This window comes from Quercus robur, chromosome 5 (genome assembly GCF_932294415.1).
Source record: "Quercus robur chromosome 5, dhQueRobu3.1, whole genome shotgun sequence".
Classification (NCBI taxonomy): Eukaryota; Viridiplantae; Streptophyta; class Magnoliopsida; order Fagales; family Fagaceae; genus Quercus; species Quercus robur.
The window spans coordinates 32,736,091-32,753,201 of NC_065538.1; the positions used below are offsets into that span (position 1 = coordinate 32,736,091).

General features: G+C 52.4%; 48 non-coding genes across 48 annotated transcripts; all 48 read right to left on the reverse strand.

Annotated features, from left to right (window-relative positions):
* Window positions 1-61: 61 nt before the first annotated feature.
* On the reverse strand, window positions 62-180 carry LOC126732126 (5S ribosomal RNA). The gene has a single exon (XR_007659308.1). It is a non-coding gene; the product is annotated as a 5S ribosomal RNA (ribosomal RNA).
* Window positions 181-418: 238 nt separating this feature from the next.
* LOC126732128 (5S ribosomal RNA) lies at window positions 419-537 on the reverse strand. Its single transcript, XR_007659309.1, has one exon. It is a non-coding gene; the product is annotated as a 5S ribosomal RNA (ribosomal RNA).
* Window positions 538-773: 236 nt separating this feature from the next.
* LOC126730844 (5S ribosomal RNA) lies at window positions 774-892 on the reverse strand. The gene has a single exon (XR_007658109.1). It is a non-coding gene; the product is annotated as a 5S ribosomal RNA (ribosomal RNA).
* Window positions 893-1,130: 238 nt separating this feature from the next.
* LOC126731586 (5S ribosomal RNA) lies at window positions 1,131-1,249 on the reverse strand. Its single transcript, XR_007658830.1, has one exon. It is a non-coding gene; the product is annotated as a 5S ribosomal RNA (ribosomal RNA).
* A 236-nt stretch (window positions 1,250-1,485) lies between these two features.
* LOC126732130 (5S ribosomal RNA) lies at window positions 1,486-1,604 on the reverse strand. The gene has a single exon (XR_007659311.1). It is a non-coding gene; the product is annotated as a 5S ribosomal RNA (ribosomal RNA).
* A 237-nt stretch (window positions 1,605-1,841) lies between these two features.
* LOC126730725 (5S ribosomal RNA) lies at window positions 1,842-1,960 on the reverse strand. The gene has a single exon (XR_007657988.1). It is a non-coding gene; the product is annotated as a 5S ribosomal RNA (ribosomal RNA).
* Window positions 1,961-2,197: 237 nt separating this feature from the next.
* On the reverse strand, window positions 2,198-2,316 carry LOC126732131 (5S ribosomal RNA). The gene has a single exon (XR_007659312.1). It is a non-coding gene; the product is annotated as a 5S ribosomal RNA (ribosomal RNA).
* A 237-nt stretch (window positions 2,317-2,553) lies between these two features.
* LOC126732132 (5S ribosomal RNA) lies at window positions 2,554-2,672 on the reverse strand. The gene has a single exon (XR_007659313.1). It is a non-coding gene; the product is annotated as a 5S ribosomal RNA (ribosomal RNA).
* A 238-nt stretch (window positions 2,673-2,910) lies between these two features.
* LOC126732133 (5S ribosomal RNA) lies at window positions 2,911-3,029 on the reverse strand. Its single transcript, XR_007659314.1, has one exon. It is a non-coding gene; the product is annotated as a 5S ribosomal RNA (ribosomal RNA).
* Window positions 3,030-3,265: 236 nt separating this feature from the next.
* LOC126730845 (5S ribosomal RNA) lies at window positions 3,266-3,384 on the reverse strand. Its single transcript, XR_007658110.1, has one exon. It is a non-coding gene; the product is annotated as a 5S ribosomal RNA (ribosomal RNA).
* Window positions 3,385-3,622: 238 nt separating this feature from the next.
* Window positions 3,623-3,741, reverse strand: LOC126731588 (5S ribosomal RNA). Its single transcript, XR_007658832.1, has one exon. It is a non-coding gene; the product is annotated as a 5S ribosomal RNA (ribosomal RNA).
* Window positions 3,742-3,979: 238 nt separating this feature from the next.
* On the reverse strand, window positions 3,980-4,098 carry LOC126732134 (5S ribosomal RNA). The gene has a single exon (XR_007659315.1). It is a non-coding gene; the product is annotated as a 5S ribosomal RNA (ribosomal RNA).
* A 236-nt stretch (window positions 4,099-4,334) lies between these two features.
* Window positions 4,335-4,453, reverse strand: LOC126730592 (5S ribosomal RNA). Its single transcript, XR_007657860.1, has one exon. It is a non-coding gene; the product is annotated as a 5S ribosomal RNA (ribosomal RNA).
* Window positions 4,454-4,690: 237 nt separating this feature from the next.
* Window positions 4,691-4,809, reverse strand: LOC126732135 (5S ribosomal RNA). Its single transcript, XR_007659316.1, has one exon. It is a non-coding gene; the product is annotated as a 5S ribosomal RNA (ribosomal RNA).
* A 236-nt stretch (window positions 4,810-5,045) lies between these two features.
* On the reverse strand, window positions 5,046-5,164 carry LOC126732136 (5S ribosomal RNA). Its single transcript, XR_007659317.1, has one exon. It is a non-coding gene; the product is annotated as a 5S ribosomal RNA (ribosomal RNA).
* A 236-nt stretch (window positions 5,165-5,400) lies between these two features.
* LOC126732137 (5S ribosomal RNA) lies at window positions 5,401-5,519 on the reverse strand. The gene has a single exon (XR_007659318.1). It is a non-coding gene; the product is annotated as a 5S ribosomal RNA (ribosomal RNA).
* Window positions 5,520-5,757: 238 nt separating this feature from the next.
* On the reverse strand, window positions 5,758-5,876 carry LOC126732138 (5S ribosomal RNA). Its single transcript, XR_007659319.1, has one exon. It is a non-coding gene; the product is annotated as a 5S ribosomal RNA (ribosomal RNA).
* A 238-nt stretch (window positions 5,877-6,114) lies between these two features.
* On the reverse strand, window positions 6,115-6,233 carry LOC126732139 (5S ribosomal RNA). Its single transcript, XR_007659320.1, has one exon. It is a non-coding gene; the product is annotated as a 5S ribosomal RNA (ribosomal RNA).
* Window positions 6,234-6,469: 236 nt separating this feature from the next.
* Window positions 6,470-6,588, reverse strand: LOC126732141 (5S ribosomal RNA). Its single transcript, XR_007659322.1, has one exon. It is a non-coding gene; the product is annotated as a 5S ribosomal RNA (ribosomal RNA).
* A 236-nt stretch (window positions 6,589-6,824) lies between these two features.
* LOC126732142 (5S ribosomal RNA) lies at window positions 6,825-6,943 on the reverse strand. The gene has a single exon (XR_007659323.1). It is a non-coding gene; the product is annotated as a 5S ribosomal RNA (ribosomal RNA).
* A 238-nt stretch (window positions 6,944-7,181) lies between these two features.
* Window positions 7,182-7,300, reverse strand: LOC126732144 (5S ribosomal RNA). The gene has a single exon (XR_007659324.1). It is a non-coding gene; the product is annotated as a 5S ribosomal RNA (ribosomal RNA).
* Window positions 7,301-7,537: 237 nt separating this feature from the next.
* LOC126732145 (5S ribosomal RNA) lies at window positions 7,538-7,656 on the reverse strand. The gene has a single exon (XR_007659325.1). It is a non-coding gene; the product is annotated as a 5S ribosomal RNA (ribosomal RNA).
* Window positions 7,657-7,894: 238 nt separating this feature from the next.
* LOC126732146 (5S ribosomal RNA) lies at window positions 7,895-8,013 on the reverse strand. The gene has a single exon (XR_007659326.1). It is a non-coding gene; the product is annotated as a 5S ribosomal RNA (ribosomal RNA).
* Window positions 8,014-8,249: 236 nt separating this feature from the next.
* LOC126730846 (5S ribosomal RNA) lies at window positions 8,250-8,368 on the reverse strand. Its single transcript, XR_007658112.1, has one exon. It is a non-coding gene; the product is annotated as a 5S ribosomal RNA (ribosomal RNA).
* A 238-nt stretch (window positions 8,369-8,606) lies between these two features.
* On the reverse strand, window positions 8,607-8,725 carry LOC126731589 (5S ribosomal RNA). Its single transcript, XR_007658833.1, has one exon. It is a non-coding gene; the product is annotated as a 5S ribosomal RNA (ribosomal RNA).
* A 238-nt stretch (window positions 8,726-8,963) lies between these two features.
* LOC126732147 (5S ribosomal RNA) lies at window positions 8,964-9,082 on the reverse strand. The gene has a single exon (XR_007659327.1). It is a non-coding gene; the product is annotated as a 5S ribosomal RNA (ribosomal RNA).
* Window positions 9,083-9,318: 236 nt separating this feature from the next.
* LOC126730593 (5S ribosomal RNA) lies at window positions 9,319-9,437 on the reverse strand. The gene has a single exon (XR_007657861.1). It is a non-coding gene; the product is annotated as a 5S ribosomal RNA (ribosomal RNA).
* A 238-nt stretch (window positions 9,438-9,675) lies between these two features.
* On the reverse strand, window positions 9,676-9,794 carry LOC126732148 (5S ribosomal RNA). The gene has a single exon (XR_007659328.1). It is a non-coding gene; the product is annotated as a 5S ribosomal RNA (ribosomal RNA).
* Window positions 9,795-10,031: 237 nt separating this feature from the next.
* Window positions 10,032-10,150, reverse strand: LOC126732149 (5S ribosomal RNA). The gene has a single exon (XR_007659329.1). It is a non-coding gene; the product is annotated as a 5S ribosomal RNA (ribosomal RNA).
* A 236-nt stretch (window positions 10,151-10,386) lies between these two features.
* Window positions 10,387-10,505, reverse strand: LOC126730559 (5S ribosomal RNA). Its single transcript, XR_007657829.1, has one exon. It is a non-coding gene; the product is annotated as a 5S ribosomal RNA (ribosomal RNA).
* Window positions 10,506-10,743: 238 nt separating this feature from the next.
* LOC126732150 (5S ribosomal RNA) lies at window positions 10,744-10,862 on the reverse strand. The gene has a single exon (XR_007659330.1). It is a non-coding gene; the product is annotated as a 5S ribosomal RNA (ribosomal RNA).
* A 236-nt stretch (window positions 10,863-11,098) lies between these two features.
* Window positions 11,099-11,217, reverse strand: LOC126732151 (5S ribosomal RNA). Its single transcript, XR_007659331.1, has one exon. It is a non-coding gene; the product is annotated as a 5S ribosomal RNA (ribosomal RNA).
* Window positions 11,218-11,455: 238 nt separating this feature from the next.
* LOC126731531 (5S ribosomal RNA) lies at window positions 11,456-11,574 on the reverse strand. Its single transcript, XR_007658776.1, has one exon. It is a non-coding gene; the product is annotated as a 5S ribosomal RNA (ribosomal RNA).
* A 236-nt stretch (window positions 11,575-11,810) lies between these two features.
* LOC126732153 (5S ribosomal RNA) lies at window positions 11,811-11,929 on the reverse strand. Its single transcript, XR_007659333.1, has one exon. It is a non-coding gene; the product is annotated as a 5S ribosomal RNA (ribosomal RNA).
* Window positions 11,930-12,165: 236 nt separating this feature from the next.
* On the reverse strand, window positions 12,166-12,284 carry LOC126730595 (5S ribosomal RNA). Its single transcript, XR_007657863.1, has one exon. It is a non-coding gene; the product is annotated as a 5S ribosomal RNA (ribosomal RNA).
* Window positions 12,285-12,521: 237 nt separating this feature from the next.
* On the reverse strand, window positions 12,522-12,640 carry LOC126732154 (5S ribosomal RNA). The gene has a single exon (XR_007659334.1). It is a non-coding gene; the product is annotated as a 5S ribosomal RNA (ribosomal RNA).
* Window positions 12,641-12,876: 236 nt separating this feature from the next.
* On the reverse strand, window positions 12,877-12,995 carry LOC126732155 (5S ribosomal RNA). Its single transcript, XR_007659335.1, has one exon. It is a non-coding gene; the product is annotated as a 5S ribosomal RNA (ribosomal RNA).
* Window positions 12,996-13,231: 236 nt separating this feature from the next.
* On the reverse strand, window positions 13,232-13,350 carry LOC126732156 (5S ribosomal RNA). Its single transcript, XR_007659336.1, has one exon. It is a non-coding gene; the product is annotated as a 5S ribosomal RNA (ribosomal RNA).
* A 237-nt stretch (window positions 13,351-13,587) lies between these two features.
* LOC126732157 (5S ribosomal RNA) lies at window positions 13,588-13,706 on the reverse strand. Its single transcript, XR_007659337.1, has one exon. It is a non-coding gene; the product is annotated as a 5S ribosomal RNA (ribosomal RNA).
* Window positions 13,707-13,944: 238 nt separating this feature from the next.
* On the reverse strand, window positions 13,945-14,063 carry LOC126732158 (5S ribosomal RNA). The gene has a single exon (XR_007659338.1). It is a non-coding gene; the product is annotated as a 5S ribosomal RNA (ribosomal RNA).
* A 236-nt stretch (window positions 14,064-14,299) lies between these two features.
* LOC126732159 (5S ribosomal RNA) lies at window positions 14,300-14,418 on the reverse strand. The gene has a single exon (XR_007659339.1). It is a non-coding gene; the product is annotated as a 5S ribosomal RNA (ribosomal RNA).
* Window positions 14,419-14,655: 237 nt separating this feature from the next.
* Window positions 14,656-14,774, reverse strand: LOC126732160 (5S ribosomal RNA). The gene has a single exon (XR_007659340.1). It is a non-coding gene; the product is annotated as a 5S ribosomal RNA (ribosomal RNA).
* Window positions 14,775-15,014: 240 nt separating this feature from the next.
* Window positions 15,015-15,133, reverse strand: LOC126730801 (5S ribosomal RNA). Its single transcript, XR_007658065.1, has one exon. It is a non-coding gene; the product is annotated as a 5S ribosomal RNA (ribosomal RNA).
* A 237-nt stretch (window positions 15,134-15,370) lies between these two features.
* LOC126731559 (5S ribosomal RNA) lies at window positions 15,371-15,489 on the reverse strand. The gene has a single exon (XR_007658804.1). It is a non-coding gene; the product is annotated as a 5S ribosomal RNA (ribosomal RNA).
* A 237-nt stretch (window positions 15,490-15,726) lies between these two features.
* Window positions 15,727-15,845, reverse strand: LOC126730733 (5S ribosomal RNA). The gene has a single exon (XR_007657996.1). It is a non-coding gene; the product is annotated as a 5S ribosomal RNA (ribosomal RNA).
* Window positions 15,846-16,083: 238 nt separating this feature from the next.
* On the reverse strand, window positions 16,084-16,202 carry LOC126732161 (5S ribosomal RNA). Its single transcript, XR_007659341.1, has one exon. It is a non-coding gene; the product is annotated as a 5S ribosomal RNA (ribosomal RNA).
* A 236-nt stretch (window positions 16,203-16,438) lies between these two features.
* On the reverse strand, window positions 16,439-16,557 carry LOC126732162 (5S ribosomal RNA). The gene has a single exon (XR_007659342.1). It is a non-coding gene; the product is annotated as a 5S ribosomal RNA (ribosomal RNA).
* Window positions 16,558-16,793: 236 nt separating this feature from the next.
* On the reverse strand, window positions 16,794-16,912 carry LOC126732164 (5S ribosomal RNA). Its single transcript, XR_007659344.1, has one exon. It is a non-coding gene; the product is annotated as a 5S ribosomal RNA (ribosomal RNA).
* Between the last annotated feature and the right edge of the window lie 199 nt (window positions 16,913-17,111).

The window sequence follows — 17,111 nt, forward strand, 5'->3', positions numbered from 1 at the left end:
CTGGACCGCCGTAAACGGTAAGCCCGGCAACAAAAAAAAAAAAAATCCGAAGAAAAAGAGAGGGGTGCAACACGAGGACTTCCCAGGAGGTCACCCATCCTAGTACTACTCTCGCCCAAACACGCTTAACTGCGGAGTTCTGATGGGATCCGGTGCATTAGTGTTGGTATGATCGCACCCATCAGCATAAGCGCGTTAAATCCTTATAAAGGATCCGAATGCAGCGATGCACTCTAACACCAGGGAGCTGCAGCCCGAGGGCATTTCCAGATCGCCGCCACCAAATTAGCACCCAAAACGAGATCAGCGGCTCGTATTTTTGGCCTGGGGCAGACTAAGCCTACGAAGCGAGCGTGCTGGACCGCCATAAACGGTAAGCCCGGCGACAAAAAAAAAAAAAAATCCGAAGAAAAAGAGAGGGGTGCAACACGAGGACTTCCCAGGAGGTCACCCATCCTAGTACTACTCTCGCCCAAACACGCTTAACTGCGGAGTTCTGATGGGATCCGGTGCATTAGTGTTGGTATGATCGCACCCATCAGCATAAGCGCGTTAAATCATTATAAAGGATCCGAATGAAGCGATGCACTCTAACACCAGGGAGCTGCAGCCCGAGGACATTTCCAGATCGCCGCCACCAAATTAGCACCCAAAACGAGTTCAGCGGCTCGTATTTTTGGCCCGGGGCAGACTAAGCCTACGAAGCGAGCGTGCTGGACCGCCGTAAACGGTAAGCCCGGCGACAAAAAAAAAAAAATCCGAAGAAAAAGAGAGGGGTGCAACACGAGGACTTCCCAGGAGGTCACCCATCCTAGTACTACTCTCGCCCAAACACGCTTAACTGCGGAGTTCTGATGGGATCCGGTGCATTAGTGTTGGTATGATCGCAACCATCAGCATAAGCGCGTTAAATCCTTATAAAGGATCCGAATGCAGCGATGCACTCTAACACCAGGGAGCTGCAGCCCGAGGGCATTTCCAGATCGCCGCCACCAAATTAGCACCCAAAACGAGATCAGCGGCTCGTATTTTTGGCCTGGGGCAGACTAAGCCTACGAAGCGAGCGTGCTGGACCGCCGTAAACGGTAAGCCCGGCGACAAAAAAAAAAAAAAATCCGAAGAAAAAGAGAGGGGTGCAACACGAGGACTTCCCAGGAGGTCACCCATCCTAGTACTACTCTCTCCCAAACACGCTTAACTGCGGAGTTCTGATGGGATCCGGTGCATTAGTGTTGGTATGATCGCACCCATCAGCATAAGCGCGTTAAATCCTTATAAAGGATCCGAATGCAGCGATGCACTCTAACACCAGGGAGCTGCAGCCCGAGGGCATTTCCAGATCGCCGCCACCAAATTAGCACCCAAAACGAGTTCAGCGTTTCGTATTTTTGGCCTGGGGCAGACTAAGCCTACGAAGCGAGCGTGCTGGACCGCCGTAAATGGTAAGCCCGGTGACAAAAAAAAAAAAATCCGAGGAAAAAGAGAGGGGTGCAACACGAGGACTTCCCAGGAGGTCACCCATCCTAGTACTACTCTCGCCCAAACACGCTTAACTGCGGAGTTCTGATGGGATCCGGTGCATTAGTGTTGGTATGATCGCACCCATCAGCATAAGCGCGTTAAATCCTTATAAAGGATCCGAATGCAGCGATGCACTCTAACACCAGGGAGCTGCAGCCCGAGGGCATTTCCAGATCGCCGCCACCAAATTAGCACCCAAAACGAGATCAGCGGCTCGTATTTTTGGCCTGGGGCAGACTAAGCCTACGAAGCGAGCGTGCTGGACCGCCGTAAACGGTAAGCCCGGCGACAAAAAAAAAAAAAATCCGAAGAAAAAGAGAGGGGTGCAACACGAGGACTTCCCAGGAGGTCACCCATCCTAGTACTACTCTCGCCCAAACACGCTTCACTGCGGAGTTCTGATGGGATCCGGTGCATTAGTGTTGGTATGATCGCACCCATCAGCATAAGCGCGTTAAATCCTTATAAAGGATCCGAATGCAGCGATGCACTCTAACACCAGGGAGCTGCAGCCCGAGGGCATTTCCAGATCGCCACCACCAAATTAGCACCCAAAACGAGATCAGCGGCTCGTATTTTTGGCCTGGGGCAGACTAAGCCTACGAAGCGAGCGTGCTGGACCGCCGTAAACGGTAAGCCCGGCGACAAAAAAAAAAAAAATCCGAAGAAAAAGAGAGGGGTGCAACACGAGGACTTCCCAGGAGGTCACCCATCCTAGTACTACTCTCGCCCAAACACGCTTAACTGCGGAGTTCTGATGGGATCCGGTGCATTAGTGTTGGTATGATCGCACCCATCAGCATAAGCGCGTTAAATCCTTATAAAGGATCCGAATGCAGCGATGCACTCTAACACCAGGGAGCTGCAGCCCGAGGGCATTTCCAGATCGCCGCCATCAAATTAGCACCCAAAACGAGTTCAGCGGCTCGTATTTTTGGCCTGGGGCAGACGAAGCCTACGAAGCGAGCGTGCTGGACCGCCGTAAACGGTAAGCCCGGCAACAAAAAAAAAAAAAATCCGAAGAAAAAGAGAGGGGTGCAACACGAGGACTTCCCAGGAGGTCACCCATCCTAGTACTACTCTCGCCCAAACACGCTTAACTGCGGAGTTCTGATGGGATCCGGTGCATTAGTGTTGGTATGATCGCACCCATCAGCATAAGCGCGTTAAATCCTTATAAAGGATCCGAATGCAGCGATGCACTCTAACACCAGGGAGCTGCAGCCCGAGGGCATTTCCAGATCGCCGCCACCAAATTAGCACCCAAAACGAGATCAGCGGCTCGTATTTTTGGCCTGGGGCAGACTAAGCCTACGAAGCGAGCGTGCTGGACCGCCATAAACGGTAAGCCCGGCGACAAAAAAAAAAAAAAATCCGAAGAAAAAGAGAGGGGTGCAACACGAGGACTTCCCAGGAGGTCACCCATCCTAGTACTACTCTCGCCCAAACACGCTTAACTGCGGAGTTCTGATGGGATCCGGTGCATTAGTGTTGGTATGATCGCACCCATCAGCATAAGCGCGTTAAATCATTATAAAGGATCCGAATGAAGCGATGCACTCTAACACCAGGGAGCTGCAGCCCGAGGACATTTCCAGATCGCCGCCACCAAATTAGCACCCAAAACGAGTTCAGCGGCTCGTATTTTTGGCCTGGGGCAGACTAAGCCTACGAAGCGAGCGTGCTGGACCGCCGTAAACGGTAAGCCCGGCGACAAAAAAAAAAAAATCCGAAGAAAAAGAGAGGGGTGCAACACGAGGACTTCCCAGGAGGTCACCCATCCTAGTACTACTCTCGCCCAAACACGCTTAACTGCGGAGTTCTGATGGGATCCGGTGCATTAGTGTTGGTATGATCGCAACCATCAGCATAAGCGCGTTAAATCCTTATAAAGGATCCGAATGCAGCGATGCACTCTAACACCAGGGAGCTGCAGCCCGAGGGCATTTCCAGATCGCCGCCACCAAATTAGCACCCAAAACGAGATCAGCGGCTCGTATTTTTGGCCTGGGGCAGACTAAGCCTACGAAGCGAGCGTGCTGGACCGCCGTAAACGGTAAGCCCGGCGACAAAAAAAAAAAAAAATCCGAAGAAAAAGAGAGGGGTGCAACACGAGGACTTCCCAGGAGGTCACCCATCCTAGTACTACTCTCTCCCAAACACGCTTAACTGCGGAGTTCTGATGGGATCCGGTGCATTAGTGTTGGTATGATCGCACCCATCAGCATAAGCGCGTTAAATCCTTATAAAGGATCCGAATGCAGCGATGCTCTCTAACACCAGGGAGCTGCAGCCCGAGGGCATTTCCAGATCGCCGCCACCAAATTAGCACCCAAAACGAGATCAGCGGCTCGTATTTTTGGCCTGGGGCAGACTAAGCCTACGAAGCGAGCGTGCTGGACCGCCGTAAACGGTAAGCCCGGCGACAAAAAAAAAAAAAAATCCGAAGAAAAAGAGAGGGGTGCAACACGAGGACTTCCCAGGAGGTCACCCATCCTAGTACTACTCTCGCCCAAACACGCTTAACTGCGGAGTTCTGATGGGATCCGGTGCATTAGTGTTGGTATGATCGCACCCATCAGCATAAGCGCGTTAAATCCTTATAAAGGATCCGAATGCAGCGATGCACTCTAACACCAGGGAGCTGCAGCCCGAGGGCATTTCCAGATCGCCGCCACCAAATTAGCACCCAAAACGAGTTCAGCGGCTCGTATTTTTGGCCTGGGGCAGACTAAGCCTACGAAGCGAGCGTGCTGGACCGCCGTAAACGGTAAGCCCGGCGACAAAAAAAAAAAAATCCGAAGAAAAAGAGAGGGGTGCAACACGGGGACTTCCCAGGAGGTCACCCATCCTAGTACTACTCTCGCCCAAACACGCTTAACTGCGGAGTTCTGATGGGATCCGGTGCATTAGTGTTGGTATGATCGCACCCATCAGCATAAGCGCGTTAAATCCTTATAAAGGATCCGAATGCAGCGATGCACTCTAACACCAGGGAGCTGCAGCCCGAGGGCATTTCCAGATCGCCGCCACCAAATTAGCACCCAAAACGAGATCAGCGGCTCGTATTTTTGGCCTGGGGCAGACTAAGCCTACGAAGCGAGCGTGCTGGACCGCCGTAAACGGTAAGCCCGGCGACAAAAAAAAAAAAAATCCGAAGAAAAAGAGAGGGGTGCAACACGAGGACTTCCCAGGAGGTCACCCATCCTAGTACTACTCTCGCCCAAACACGCTTAACTGCGGAGTTCTGATGGGATCCGGTGCATTAGTGTTGGTATGATCGCACCCATCAGCATAAGCGCGTTAAATCCTTATAAAGGATCCGAATGCAGCGATGCACTCTAACACCAGGGAGCTGCAGCCCGAGGGCATTTCCAGATCGCCGCCACCAAATTAGCACCCAAAACGAGTTCAGCGGCTCGTATTTTTTGCCTGGGGCAGACTAAGCCTACGAAGCGAGCGTGCTGGACCGCCGTAAACGGTAAGCCCGGCGACAAAAAAAAAAAAATCCGAAGAAAAAGAGAGGGGTGCAACACGAGGACTTCCCAGGAGGTCACCCATCCTAGTACTACTCTCGCCCAAACACGCTTAACTGCGGAGTTCTGATGGGATCCGGTGCATTAGTGTTGGTATGATCGCACCCATCAGCATAAGCGCGTTAAATCCTTATAAGGGATCCGAATGCAGCGATGCACTCTAACACCAGGGAGCTGCAGCCCGAGGGCATTTCCAGATCGCCGCCACCAAATTAGCACCCAAAACGAGTTCAGCGGCTCGTATTTTTGGCCTGGGGCAGACTAAGCCTACGAAGCGAGCGTGCTGGACCGCCGTAAATGGTAAGCCCGGCGACAAAAAAAAAAAAATCCGAAGAAAAAGAGAGGGGTGCAACACGAGGACTTCCCAGGAGGTCACCCATCCTAGTACTACTCTCGCCCAAACACGCTTAACTGCGGAGTTCTGATGGGATCCGGTGCATTAGTGTTGGTATGATCGCACCCATCAGCATAAGCGCGTTAAATCCTTATAAAGGATCCGAATGCAGCGATGCACTCTAACACCAGGGAGCTGCAGCCCGAGGGCATTTCCAGATCGCCGCCACCAAATTAGCACCCAAAACGAGATCAGCGGCTCGTATTTTTGGCCTGGGGCAGACTAAGCCTACGAAGCGAGCGTGCTGGACCGCCGTAAACGGTAAGCCCGGCGACAAAAAAAAAAAAAAATCCGAAGAAAAAGAGAGGGGTGCAACACGAGGACTTCCCAGGAGGTCACCCATCCTAGTACTACTCTCGCCCAAACACGCTTAACTGCGGAGTTCTGATGGGATCCGGTGCATTAGTGTTGGTATGATCGCACCCATCAGCATAAGCGCGTTAAATCCTTATAAGGGATCCGAATGCAGCGATGCACTCTAACACCAGGGAGCTGCAGCCCGAGGGCATTTCCAGATCGCCGCCACCAAATTAGCACCCAAAACGAGTTCAGCGGCTCGTATTTTTGGCCTGGGGCAGACTAAGCCTACGAAGCGAGCGTGCTGGACCGCCGTAAACGGTAAGCCCGGCGACAAAAAAAAAAAAAAATCCGAAGAAAAAGAGAGGGGTGCAACACGAGGACTTCCCAGGAGGTCACCCATCCTAGTACTACTCTCGCCCAAACACGCTTAACTGCGGAGTTCTGATGGGATCCGGTGCATTAGTGTTGGTATGATCGCACCCATCAGCATAAGCGCGTTAAATCCTTATAAGGGATCCGAATGCAGCGATGCACTCTAACACCAGGGAGCTGCAGCCCGAGGGCATTTCCAGATCGCCGCCACCAAATTAGCACCCAAAACGAGTTCAGCGTTTCGTATTTTTGGCCTGGGGCAGACTAAGCCTACGAAGCGAGCGTGCTGGACCGCCGTAAATGGTAAGCCCGGTGACAAAAAAAAAAAAATCCGAGGAAAAAGAGAGGGGTGCAACACGAGGACTTCCCAGGAGGTCACCCATCCTAGTACTACTCTCGCCCAAACACGCTTAACTGCGGAGTTCTGATGGGATCCGGTGCATTAGTGTTGGTATGATCGCACCCATCAGCATAAGCGCGTTAAATCCTTATAAAGGATCCGAATGCAGCGATGCACTCTAACACCAGGGAGCTGCAGCCCGAGGGCATTTCCAGATCGCCGCCACCAAATTAGCACCCAAAACGAGATCAGCGGCTCGTATTTTTGGCCTGGGGCAGACTAAGCCTACGAAGCGAGCGTGCTGGACCGCCGTAAACGGTAAGCCCGGCGACAAAAAAAAAAAAATCCGAAGAAAAAGAGAGGGGTGCAACACGAGGACTTCCCAGGAGGTCACCCATCCTAGTACTACTCTCGCCCAAACACGCTTAACTGCGGAGTTCTGATGGGATCCGGTGCATTAGTGTTGGTATGATCGCACCCATCAGCATAAGCGCGTTAAATCCTTATAAAGGATCCGAATGCAGCGATGCACTCTAACACCAGGGAGCTGCAGCCCGAGGGCATTTCCAGATCGCCACCACCAAATTAGCACCCAAAACGAGATCAGCGGCTCGTATTTTTGGCCTGGGGCAGACTAAGCCTACGAAGCGAGCGTGCTGGACCGCCGTAAACGGTAAGCCCGGCGACAAAAAAAAAAAAAAATCCGAAGAAAAAGAGAGGGGTGCAACACGAGGACTTCCCAGGAGGTCACCCATCCTAGTACTACTCTCGCCCAAACACGCTTAACTGCGGAGTTCTGATGGGATCCGGTGCATTAGTGTTGGTATGATCGCACCCATCAGCATAAGCGCGTTAAATCCTTATAAAGGATCCGAATGCAGCGATGCACTCTAACACCAGGGAGCTGCAGCCCGAGGGCATTTCCAGATCGCCGCCATCAAATTAGCACCCAAAACGAGTTCAGCGGCTCGTATTTTTGGCCTGGGGCAGACGAAGCCTACGAAGCGAGCGTGCTGGACCGCCGTAAACGGTAAGCCCGGCAACAAAAAAAAAAAAAATCCGAAGAAAAAGAGAGGGGTGCAACACGAGGACTTCCCAGGAGGTCACCCATCCTAGTACTACTCTCGCCCAAACACGCTTAACTGCGGAGTTCTGATGGGATCCGGTGCATTAGTGTTGGTATGATCGCACCCATCAGCATAAGCGCGTTAAATCCTTATAAAGGATCCGAATGCAGCGATGCACTCTAACACCAGGGAGCTGCAGCCCGAGGGCATTTCCAGATCGCCGCCACCAAATTAGCACCCAAAACGAGATCAGCGGCTCGTATTTTTGGCCTGGGGCAGACTAAGCCTACGAAGCGAGCGTGCTGGACCGCCATAAACGGTAAGCCCGGCGACAAAAAAAAAAAAAAATCCGAAGAAAAAGAGAGGGGTGCAACACGAGGACTTCCCAGGAGGTCACCCATCCTAGTACTACTCTCGCCCAAACACGCTTAACTGCGGAGTTCTGATGGGATCCGGTGCATTAGTGTTGGTATGATCGCACCCATCAGCATAAGCGCGTTAAATCATTATAAAGGATCCGAATGAAGCGATGCACTCTAACACCAGGGAGCTGCAGCCCGAGGACATTTCCAGATCGCCGCCACCAAATTAGCACCCAAAACGAGTTCAGCGGCTCGTATTTTTGGCCTGGGGCAGACTAAGCCTACGAAGCGAGCGTGCTGGACCGCCGTAAACGGTAAGCCCGGCGACAAAAAAAAAAAAATCCGAAGAAAAAGAGAGGGGTGCAACACGAGGACTTCCCAGGAGGTCACCCATCCTAGTACTACTCTCGCCCAAACACGCTTAACTGCGGAGTTCTGATGGGATCCGGTGCATTAGTGTTGGTATGATCGCAACCATCAGCATAAGCGCGTTAAATCCTTATAAAGGATCCGAATGCAGCGATGCACTCTAACACCAGGGAGCTGCAGCCCGAGGGCATTTCCAGATCGCCGCCACCAAATTAGCACCCAAAACGAGATCAGCGGCTCGTATTTTTGGCCTGGGGCAGACTAAGCCTACGAAGCGAGCGTGCTGGACCGCCGTAAACGGTAAGCCCGGCGACAAAAAAAAAAAAAAATCCGAAGAAAAAGAGAGGGGTGCAACACGAGGACTTCCCAGGAGGTCACCCATCCTAGTACTACTCTCTCCCAAACACGCTTAACTGCGGAGTTCTGATGGGATCCGGTGCATTAGTGTTGGTATGATCGCACCCATCAGCATAAGCGCGTTAAATCCTTATAAAGGATCCGAATGCAGCGATGCACTCTAACACCAGGGAGCTGCAGCCCGAGGGCATTTCCAGATCGCCGCCACCAAATTAGCACCCAAAACGAGATCAGCGGCTCGTATTTTTGGCCTGGGGCAGACTAAGCCTACGAAGCGAGCGTGCTGGACCGCCGTAAACGGTAAGCCCGGCGACAAAAAAAAAAAAAAATCCGAAGAAAAAGAGAGGGGTGCAACACGAGGACTTCCCAGGAGGTCACCCATCCTAGTACTACTCTCGCCCAAACACGCTTAACTGCGGAGTTCTGATGGGATCCGGTGCATTAGTGTTGGTATGATCGCACCCATCAGCATAAGCGCGTTAAATCCTTATAAAGGATCCGAATGCAGCGATGCACTCTAACACCAGGGAGCTGCAGCCCGAGGGCATTTCCAGATCGCCGCCACCAAATTAGCACCCAAAACGAGTTCAGCGGCTCGTATTTTTGGCCTGGGGCAGACTAAGCCTACGAAGCGAGCGTGCTGGACCGCCGTAAACGGTAAGCCCGGCGACAAAAAAAAAAAAATCCGAAGAAAAAGAGAGGGGTGCAACACGGGGACTTCCCAGGAGGTCACCCATCCTAGTACTACTCTCGCCCAAACACGCTTAACTGCGGAGTTCTGATGGGATCCGGTGCATTAGTGTTGGTATGATCGCACCCATCAGCATAAGCGCGTTAAATCCTTATAAAGGATCCGAATGCAGCGATGCACTCTAACACCAGGGAGCTGCAGCCCGAGGGCATTTCCAGATCGCCGCCACCAAATTAGCACCCAAAACGAGATCAGCGGCTCGTATTTTTGGCCTGGGGAAGACTAAGCCTACGAAGCGAGCGTGCTGGACCGCCGTAAACGGTAAGCCCGGCGACAAAAAAAAAAAAAAATCCGAAGAAAAAGAGAGGGGTGCAACACGAGGACTTCCCAGGAGGTCACCCATCCTAGTACTACTCTCGCCCAAACACGCTTAACTGCGGAGTTCTGATGGGATCCGGTGCATTAGTGTTGGTATGATCGCACCCATCAGCATAAGCGCGTTAAATCCTTATAAAGGATCCGAATGCAGCGATGCACTCTAACACCAGGGAGCTGCAGCCCGAGGGCATTTCCAGATCGCCGCCACCAAATTAGCACCCAAAACGAGTTCAGCGGCTCGTATTTTTGGCCTGGGGCAGACTAAGCCTACGAAGCGAGCGTGCTGGACCGCCGTAAACGGTAAGCCCGGCAACAAAAAAAAAAAAAATCCGAAGAAAAAGAGAGGGGTGCAACACGAGGACTTCCCAGGAGGTCACCCATCCTAGTACTACTCTCGCCCAAACACGCTTAACTGCGGAGTTCTGATGGGATCCGGTGCATTAGTGTTGGTATGATCGCACCCATCAGCATAAGCGCGTTAAATCCTTATAAGGGATCCGAATGCAGCGATGCACTCTAACACCAGGGAGCTGCAGCCCGAGGGCATTTCCAGATCGCCGCCACCAAATTAGCACCCAAAACGAGTTCAGCGGCTCGTATTTTTGGCCTGGGGCAGACTAAGCCTACGAAGCGAGCGTGCTGGACCGCCGTAAACGGTAAGCCCGGCGACAAAAAAAAAAAAATCCGAAGAAAAAGAGAGGAGTGCAACACGAGGACTTCCCAGGAGGTCACCCATCCTAGTACTACTCTCGCCCAAACACGCTTAACTGCGGAGTTCTGATGGGATCCGGTGCATTAGTGTTGGTATGATCGCACCCATCAGCATAAGCGCGTTAAATCCTTATAAAGGATCCGAATGCAGCGATGCACTCTAACACCAGGGAGCTGCAGCCCGAGGGCATTTCCAGATCGCCGCCACCAAATTAGCACCCAAAACGAGATCAGCGGCTCGTATTTTTGGCCTGGGGCAGACTAAGCCTACGAAGCGAGCGTGCTGGACCGCCGTAAACGGTAAGCCCGGCGACAAAAAAAAAAAAAAATCCGAAGAAAAAGAGAGGGGTGCAACACGAGGACTTCCCAGGAGGTCACCCATCCTAGTACTACTCTCGCCCAAACACGCTTAACTGCGGAGTTCTGATGGGATCCGGTGCATTAGTGTTGGTATGATCGCACCCATCAGCATAAGCGCGTTAAATCCTTATAAAGGATCCGAATGCAGCGATGCACTCTAACACCAGGGAGCTGCAGCCCGAGGGCATTTCCAGATCGCCGCCACCAAATTAGCACCCAAAACGAGTTCAGCGGCTCGTATTTTTGGCCTGGGGCAGACTAAGCCTACGAAGCGAGCGTGCTGGACCGCCGTAAACGATAAGCCCGGCGACCAAAAAAAAAATATCCGAAGAAAAAGAGAGGGGTGCAACACGAGGACTTCCCAGGAGGTCACCCATCCTAGTACTACTCTCGCCCAAACACGCTTAACTGCGGAGTTCTGATGGGATCCGGTGCATTAGTGTTGGTATGATCGCACCCATCAGCATAAGCGCGTTAAATCCTTATAAAGGATCCGAATGCAGCGATGCACTCTAACACCAGGGAGCTGCAGCCCGAGGGCATTTCCAGATCGCCGCCACCAAATTAGCACCCAAAACGAGATCAGCGGCTCGTATTTTTGGCCTGGGGCAGACTAAGCCTACGAAGCGAGCGTGCTGGACCGCCGTAAACGGTAAGCCCGGCGACAAAAAAAAAAAAAAATCCGAAGAAAAAGAGAGGGGTGCAACACGAGGACATCCCAGGAGGTCACCCATCCTAGTACTACTCTCGCCCAAACACGCTTAACTGCGGAGTTCTGATGGGATCCGGTGCATTAGTGTTGGTATGATCGCACCCATCAGCATAAGCGCGTTAAATCCTTATAAAGGATCCGAATGCAGCGATGCACTCTAACACCAGGGAGCTGCAGCCCGAGGGCATTTCCAGATCGCCGCCACCAAATTAGCACCCAAAACGAGTTCAGCGGCTCGTATTTTTGGCCTGGGGCAGACTAAGCCTACGAAGCGAGCGTGCTGGACCGCCGTAAACGGTAAGCCCGGCGACAAAAAAAAAAAAATCCGAAGAAAAAGAGAGGGGTGCAACACGAGGACTTCCCAGGAGGTCACCCATCCTAGTACTACTCTCGCCCAAACACGCTTAACTGCGGAGTTCTGATGGGATCCGGTGCATTAGTGTTGGTATGATCGCACCCATCAGAATAAGCGCGTTAAATCCTTATAAAGGATCCGAATGCAGCGATGCACTCTAACACCAGGGAGCTGCAGCCCGAGGGCATTTCCAGATCGCCGCCACCAAATTAGCACCCAAAACGAGATCAGCGGCTCGTATTTTTGGCCTGGGGCAGACTAAGCCTACGAAGCGAGCGTGCTGGACCGCAGTAAACGGTAAGCCCGGCGACAAAAAAAAAAAAATCCGAAGAAAAAGAGAGGGGTGCAACACGCGGACTTCCCAGGAGGTCACCCATCCTAGTACTACTCTCGCCCAAACACGCTTAACTGCGGAGTTCTGATGGGATCCGGTGCATTAGTGTTGGTATGATCGCACCCATCAGCATAAGCGCGTTAAATCCTTATAAAGGATCCGAATGCAGCGATGCACTCTAACACCAGGGAGCTGCAGCCCGAGGGCATTTCCAGATCGCCGCCACCAAATTAGCACCCAAAACGAGATCAGCGGCTCGTATTTTTGGCCTGGGGCAGACTAAGCCTACGAAGCGAGCGTGCTGGACCGCCGTAAACGGTAAGCCCGGCGACAAAAAAAAAAAAAATCCGAAGAAAAAGAGAGGGGTGCAACACGAGGACTTCCCAGGAGGTCACCCATCCTAGTACTACTCTCGCCCAAACACGCTTAACTGCGGAGTTCTGATGGGATCCGGTGCATTAGTGTTGGTATGATCGCACCCATCAGCATAAGCGCGTTAAATCCTTATAAAGGATCCGAATGCAGCGATGCACTCTAACACCAGGGAGCTGCAGCCCGAGGGCATTTCCAGATCGCCGCCACCAAATTAGCACCCAAAACGAGATCAGCGGCTCGTATTTTTGGCCTGGGGCAGACTAAGCCTACGAAGCGAGCGTGCTGGACCGCCGTAAACGGTAAGCCCGGCGACAAAAAAAAAAAAATCCGAAGAAAAATAGAGGGGTGCAACACGAGGACTTCCCAGGAGGTCACCCATCCTAGTACTACTCTCGCCCAAACACGCTTAACTGCGGAGTTCTGATGGGATCCGGTGCATTAGTGTTGGTATGATCGCACCCATCAGCATAAGCGCGTTAAATCCTAATAAGGGATCCGAATGCAGCGATGCACTCTAACACCAGGGAGCTGCAGCCCGAGGGCATTTCCAGATCGCCGCCACCAAATTAGCACCCAAAACGAGTTCAGCGGCTCATATTTTTGGCCTGGGGCAGACTAAGCCTACGAAGCGAGCGTGCTGGACCGCCGTAAACGGTAAGCCCGGCGACAAAAAAAAAAAAATCCGAAGAAAAAGAGAGGGGTGCAACACGAGGACTTCCCAGGAGGTCACCCATCCTAGTACTACTCTCGCCCAAACACGCTTAACTGCGGAGTTCTGATGGGATCCGGTGCATTAGTGTTGGTATGATCGCACCCATCAGCATAAGCGCGTTAAATCCTTATAAAGGATCCGAATGCAGCGATGCACTCTAACACCAGGGAGCTGCAGCCCGAGGGCATTTCCAGATCGCCGCCACCATTTTAGCACCCAAAACGAGTTCAGCGGCTCGTATTTTTGGCCTGGGGCTGACTAAGCCTACGAAGCGAGCGTGCTGGACCGCCGTAAACGGTAAGCCCGGCGACAAAAGAAAAAAAAATCCGAAGAAAAAGAGGGGGGTGCAACACGAGGACTTCCCAGGAGGTCACCCATCCTAGTACTACTCTCGCCCAAACACGCTTAACTGCGGAGTTCTGATGGGATCCGGTGCATTAGTGTTGGTATGATCGCACCCATCAGCATAAGCGCGTTAAATCCTTATAAAGGATCCGAATGCAGCGATGCACTCTAACACCAGGGAGCTGCAGCCCGAGGGCATTTCCAGATCGCCGCCACCAAATTAGCACCCAAAACGAGATCAGCGGCTCGTATTTTTGGCCTGGGGCAGACTAAGCCTACGAAGCGAGCGTGCTGGACCGCCGTAAACGGTAAGCCCGGCGACAAATAAAAAAAAAAATCCGAAGAAAAAGAGAGGGGTGCAACACGAGGACTTCCCAGGAGGTCACCCATCCTAGTACTACTCTCGCCCAAACACGCTTAACTGCGGAGTTCTGATGGGATCCGGTGCATTAGTGTTGGTATGATCGCACCCATCAGCATAAGCGCGTTAAATCCTTATAAAGGATCCGAATGCAGCGATGCACTCTAACACCAGGGAGCTGCAGCCCGAGGGCATTTCCAGATCGCCGCCACCAAATTAGCACCCAAAACGAGTTCAGCGGCTCGTATTTTTGGCCTGGGGCAGACTAAGCCTACGAAGCGAGCGTGCTGGACCGCCGTAAACGATAAGCCCGACGACCAAAAAAAAAAAATCCGAAGAAAATGAGAGGGGTGCAACACGAGGACTTCCCAGGAGGTCACCCATCCTAGTACTACTCTCGCCCAAACACGCTTAACTGCGGAGTTCTGATGGGATCCGGTGCATTAGTGTTGGTATGATCGCACCCATCAGCATAAGCGCGTTAAATCCTTATAAAGGATCCGAATGCAGCGATGCACTCTAACACCAGGATGCTGCAGCCCGAGGGCATTTCCAGATCGCCGCCACCAAATTAGCACCCAAAACGAGATCAGCGGCTCGTATTTTTGGCCTGGGGCAGACTAAGCCTACGAAGCGAGCGTGCTGGACCGCCGTAAACGGTAAGCCCGGCGACAAAAAAAAAAAAAATCCGAAGAAAAAGAGAGGGGTGCAACACGAGGACTTCCCAGGAGGTCACCCATCCTAGTACTACTCTCGCCCAAACACGCTTAACTGCGGAGTTCTGATGGGATCCGGTGCATTAGTGTTGGTATGATCGCACCCCCCATCAGCATAAGCGCGTTAAATCCTTATAAAGGATCCGAATGCAGCGATGCACTCTAACACCAGGGAGCTGCAGCCCGAGGGCATTTCCAGATCGCCGCCACCAAATTAGCACCCAAAACGAGTTCAGCGGCTCGTATTTTTGGCCTGGGGCAGACTAAGCCTACGAAGCGAGCGTGCTGGACCGCCGTAAACGGTAAGCCCGGCGACAAAAAAAAAAAAAATCCGAAGAAAAAGAGAGGGGTGCAACACGAGGACTTCCCTGGAGGTCACCCATCCTAGTACTACTCTCGCCCAAACACGCTTAACTGCGGAGTTCTGATGGGATCCGGTGTATTAGTGTTGGTATGATCGCACCCATCAGCATAAGCGCGTTAAATCCTTATAAAGGATCCGAATGCAGCGATGCACTCTAACACCAGGGAGCTGCAGCCCGAGGGCATTTCCAGATCGCCGCCACCAAATTAGCACCCAAAACGAGTTCAGCGGCTCGTATTTTTGGCCTGGGGCAGACTAAGCCTACGAAGCGAGCGTGCTGGACCGCCGTAAACGGTAAGCCCGGCGACAAAAAAAAAAAAAATCCGAAGAAAAAGAGAGGGGTGCAACACGAGGACTTCCCTGGAGGTCACCCATCCTAGTACTACTCTCGCCCAAACACGCTTACCTGCGGAGTTCTGATGGGATCCGGTGCATTAGTGTTGGTATGATCGCACCCATCAGCATAAGCGCGTTAAATCCTTATAAAGGATCCGAATGCAGCGATGCACTCTAACACCAGGGAGCTGCAGCCCGAGGGCATTTCCAGATCGCCGCCACCAAATTAGCACCCAAAACGAGATCAGCGGCTCGTATTTTTGGCCTGGGGCAGACTAAGCCTACGAAGCGAGCGTGCTGGACCGCCGTAAACGGTAAGCCCGGCGACAAAAAAAAAAAAAATCCGAAGAAAAAGAGAGGGGTGCAACACGAGGACTTCCCTGGAGGTCACCCATCCTAGTACTACTCTCGCCCAAACACGCTTAACTGCGGAGTTCTGATGGGATCCGGTGCATTAGTGTTGGTATGATCGCACCCATCAGCATAAGCGCGTTAAATCCTTATAAAGGATCCGAATGCAGCGATGCACTCTAACACCAGGGAGCTGCAGCCCGAGGGCATTTCCAGATCGCCGCCACCAAATTAGCACCCAAAACGAGATCAGCGGCTCGTATTTTTGGCCTGGGGCAGACTAAGCCTACGAAGCGAGCGTGCTGGACCGCCATAAACGGTAAGCCCGGCGACAAAAAAAAAAAAAAATCCGAAGAAAAAGAGAGGGGTGCAACACGAGGACTTCCCAGGAGGTCACCCATCCTAGTACTACTCTCGCCCAAACACGCTTAACTGCGGAGTTCTGATGGGATCCGGTGCATTAGTGTTGGTATGATCGCACCCATCAGCATAAGCGCGTTAAATCATTATAAAGGATCCGAATGAAGAGATGCACTCTAACACCAGGGAGCTGCAGCCCGAGGGCATTTCCAGATCGCCGCCACCAAATTAGCACCCAAAACGAGTTCAGCGGCTCGTATTTTTGGCCTGGGGCAGACTAAGCCTACGAAGCGAGCGTGCTGGACCGCCGTAAACGGTAAGCCCGGCGACAAAAAAAAAAAAATCCGAAGAAAAAGAGAGGGGTGCAACACGAGGACTTCCCAGGAGGTCACCCATCCTAGTACTACTCTCGCCCAAACACGCTTAACTGCGGAGTTCTGATGGGATCCGGTGCATTAGTGTTGGTATGATCGCACCCATCAGCATAAGCGCGTTAAATCCTTATAAAGGATCCGAATGCAGCGATGCACTCTAACACCAGGGAGCTGCAGCCCGAGGGCATTTCCAGATCGCCGCCACCAAATCAGCACCCAAAACGAGATCAGCGGCTCGTATTTTTGGCCTGGGGCAGACTAAGCCTACGAAGCGAGCGTGCTGGACCGCCGTAAACGGTAAGCCCGGCGACAAAAAAAAAAAAATCCGAAGAAAAAGAGAGGGGTGCAACACGAGGACTTCCCAGGAGGTCACCCATCCTAGTACTACTCTCGCCCAAACACGCTTAACTGCGGAGTTCTGATGGGATCCGGTGCATTAGTGTTGGTATGATCGCACCCATCAGCATAAGCGCGTTAAATCCTTATAAAGGATCCGAATGCAGCGATGCACTCTAACACCAGGGAGCTGCAGCCCGAGGGCATTTCCAGATCGCCGCCACCAAATTAGCACCCAAAACGAGTTCAGCGGCTCGTATTTTTGGCCTGGGGCAGACTAAGCCTACGAAGCGAGCGTGCTGGACCGCCGTAAACGGTAAGC